We start from the raw sequence: 3,765 nt of genomic DNA on the forward strand, positions 1-3,765 counted from the left end.
ACTCTCTTCCTCAAATGGTATAGTTCGTAGCTTCAGCACTCTCATGATGCTCATGGGAGTAAAATCCACCGTCACTCCTCTCACAAAGCTTATATAAGACTCCTCTTTCTTATCATACCTCACCGCATTTGCGTAGAACTCTCTCACGAGCGTTGCATTTATTTTTGCGGTGATCGGATCGATGAGGAGCTGCCATCTTCTCTTTTCTACCTTCTCTGTGATTTCGGGGCACTCAGTTTTCTTGACTTGAAAGCCTAGCTCATATATGATCTCCTTATCAGCCATCCATCTAAATTGGAGTGCATGATAAAAAGTTCTGAACTTCTTTTCATCGAAAGGGCATTGCTCCATAGGCTCCTTCCCCTTTCTTCTTTTAGAGCTTGATGATGCCATGAGTGACTTTTGAAAAGTGAAGGTGTTGAGGTTAGTGATGAGTGGTGGAATTCGGTTGGGTTTGGATAGGGTGTGGCTTGGAGAATTGTACTTCGAGAGTGAGAAGTTTGAAGAAGTGGTTGCTGGAATGTGAAGGGAAATATGGACTAGGAATTACTTATATAGGGAAATGATGAGTAAATGAAAGGTGTGGATTGATGGGGTGGTTGTGTGATGGACGGATGGGGTTTTGCATGGAATGAGCACAAGGATCATCAACTTTATGATGGGGTTGGTTCAGTTTCCAAGCTTGTTCTCCTTCCAATGTTGCATGGCAATAATTTCCAATGCAATCCCTCTGGAGACACGTGTATAGTCCTCTCCTTTTGTGGTAGCCGAACTCTTTAATTGTCCCATCAATTCTCCTACAAAATAAAAGAAATATGATTAAAAAAAACTTGTGGAAAGTGGCGGCAAAATTAGAAGAATAACTCCTTTTTAAAGTTTTTTTTTGTTTCTAACTACTAAGTGATGTTCATGAATGCACACCAACTGACTAACTCAACATCCATGTATGCAATATTGGCAACACCAAACTTAGTTTGGTGCCATGTGGTGTAAAAGATTTGTTCAAGGCCCCTAAGAGTGACATGATATGGTTTACATTTATGTTCTCTTAGTGTGCCTTGAACACCAAACTTGTTCCTCACTATATGTTGCACAAAAGGATTCATTCAAGTGCATGTCAAGTTGATTTGAAATCCCTGAACCTTGCTTTATTAACTACTTTTAAAAGCATGTAAAACATGGGTTGCCTCCCATGAAGCACTTCTTTAGCGTCACTAGCTTGACATTCTGCCTTTGTCATGGTGGTTGGTAATGCTTCAGATCTTCCCCTCTTGCAGTAAACCTATATCCATTGGCTTCATCAATGATCTCCACATGTTCTAGGGAGAGAACTTTGTTGATACTGAAAACCTTAGGTAACTGAGATGGGATGGTGGGGAGATGAGGTGGGATATCTAGGAAGTAAGCTGAGATCACTTTATCTCCTGGAGAAAAATCTTCTGTAGGGATCTTTTTATTCCTCCATCTCCTTGGTACTTTCTTCTTTGTTTCTTTTGCTGTTATCCTGCTCTTTGTGGTCTCTACCTAGGGAGATTTTGTTGCTGGTCTCATATGCTTCTGGTAGTTTTGGCTCCACTTGAGTTTCCTTTAGCTGTGATAGCTGCTGATTCTCTTGTTCATCACCCAAAGGAATTCTAGGGTGTACAGCTTGTGCTTCAATGCTTTTTTCTTCCTTCAGTATCTCACTGTGATCTTTCCTTGGTTCTTTGTTCTCTTTATCTGTTTCTTGTGAGGGCTTGAAAACATTGAAAGTGGGTTGTTCATTATGGATCCTCAAAATTAACTCCCCTTGCTCCACATCTATAAGTGCTCTGGCTGTAGCTAGGAATGGTCTTCCAAATATGATTGGGTGGAGGTGACTCTCTTCCATGTCCAATATGACAAAGTCTGTGGACAGGAAGTATTTTCCAACCTTCACCAGCACATTTTCAACCACTCCTACTGCTTGTTTTTGAGTTTTGTCAGCCAGCCTGATGACTACGTCTGTGGGCATCAGCTCATTGATTTACAGCCTCTTCATAAGGGATAAAGGCATTAAGTTGATGCTTGCTCCCAGATCACAGAGTCCTTTGTCAAACATTGTTTCTCCTATGGCACAGGGGATGTGAAAACTCCCTGGGTCTTTCCTTTTTGTAGGCAGCTCTGGTTGAATGAGAGCACTGCACTCCTTATTCATCACATTTGTTTATCCTCCTTTGAGTGAGCTTTTCCTGGTTAGCAGCTCCTTCAAATACTTAATGTATGAGGGCATTTGTTGGAGGGCCTTGATGAATGGTATGTTTACATGGAGAGATGCAAATATGTCAAGAAACCTTGAGTATATTCTCTTCTCTACACCACCATTGAGTAATTGGGGAAAAGGTGCATAGAGTCTTATCAGCTCCTTCTGTGAAATTTTGGGTGCTTGGTGCTCCTCTTCCTGTTTCTCTGTTGATGTATCTCCAGGTTGTTCTAATGGTTTGTTCGGTTCGTCCTCGGTCTCCTTATCACTTATAGTGACCATCTTGCAATCTTCCCATCTTACTTTCTTTGCTTCACCTCTCGGGTTTTTCTCTGTGTCACTTGGGAAGCTGTTTGTAGGTTTGGGAATCTGCTCGGAGAGGTATCCCACTTGAAATTCCAGCCTCTTGATGGTGTCTCCCTGATTCTTGATATTGGCTCACAACTCCTCCTTGAACACCTTGTTATCTTGAATCTCCTTGCATATGCCTTCAAGTAGAGTCTCAATCCTTGAGAGTCCGTCATCAGATAATGGTGGGTTGAGATTGGATGGATGAGAAGGGTTATCTTGGTTTTGGTATGGATGTGGAGAGGTGTTGTTAGGGTGGTATTGATATGATCTCTGTGTGGAATGTTGGTGAGCTGCATGGTTGTTGGGGTTGTGACGTCTCTGATCTTGGCCTTGATCTTGTTGATTTCCCCACCCAAAGTTTGGGTGATTCCTCCAACCAGGGTTGTAGGTCTTGGAGTATGGATCATGGGTCTGCCTGGGTGAGTTTCCAATGTAGTTAGCTTGTTCATGCTCACCTTTTGCCTCTGCATTCACCCCCTCTTGGGTTGTTGATGAGGTGGTGATTGCTGCTACTTGGTTCCTCTCCATCTTCTTGGTGAGGTCAGCCAGCTGCTTGGTAATAAGCTTGTTTTGGGCCAGCAGTGCATCCACATTGTTTAGCTCCATCACTCCTCTAGTGTTGCCTCTTTCAGAAGCATAGAAGTAGTCATTCTCTGCTACAGTCTCAATGACATCTATGGCCTCCTTAATGGTCTTCTTTTTGTTCAGAGATCCCCTGGATGAGTGGTCTACTGCCTTCTTTGATTCATAGGAGAGGCCTTCATAGAAAATGTGTTGCTGCACCCATTCATTGAACATATCTGGCGGGCATCTTCTTGTCAGGTCCTTAAACCTCTCCCATGCTTCATATAGAGTCTCACCATCCTGCTGCCTGAATGTTTGTACCTCAGCTCTCAACCTGTTGATCCGTTGAGGAGGATAGAATCTTGCCAAGAACTTGTTCACCACATCTTCCCAGGTTGCTAAACTCTCCTTTGGAAAGGATTCCAACCATTTAGATGCTTTGTCCTTGAGCGAGAAGGGAAACAGAAGTAGTCTATAGGTGTCAGTATGAATACCGTTAGACTTCACAGTATCGCATATCCTCAGGAAGGTGGTTAGATGTTGATTGGGGTCTTTTTGGACACTTCCTCTGAATGAACAATTGTTCTGAACAAGGGTGATGAGCTGTGGCTTTAGTTCAAAATTGTTCA

At 42.7% G+C, this 3,765-nt stretch overlaps 1 non-coding gene across 1 annotated transcript; it reads left to right on the forward strand.

Moving 5' to 3' along the window:
- Positions 1 to 3,365: 3,365 nt before the first annotated feature.
- Positions 3,366 to 3,472, forward strand: LOC148548685 (small nucleolar RNA R71). Its single transcript, XR_015897525.1, has one exon. It is a non-coding gene; the product is annotated as a small nucleolar RNA R71 (small nucleolar RNA).
- Positions 3,473 to 3,765: the final 293 nt, after the last annotated feature.

Source organism: Arachis ipaensis, chromosome B8 (genome assembly GCF_059453495.1).
Source record: "Arachis ipaensis isolate K30076 ecotype BB chromosome B8, ASM5945349v1, whole genome shotgun sequence".
In the NCBI taxonomy this organism is placed as follows: Eukaryota; Viridiplantae; Streptophyta; class Magnoliopsida; order Fabales; family Fabaceae; genus Arachis; species Arachis ipaensis.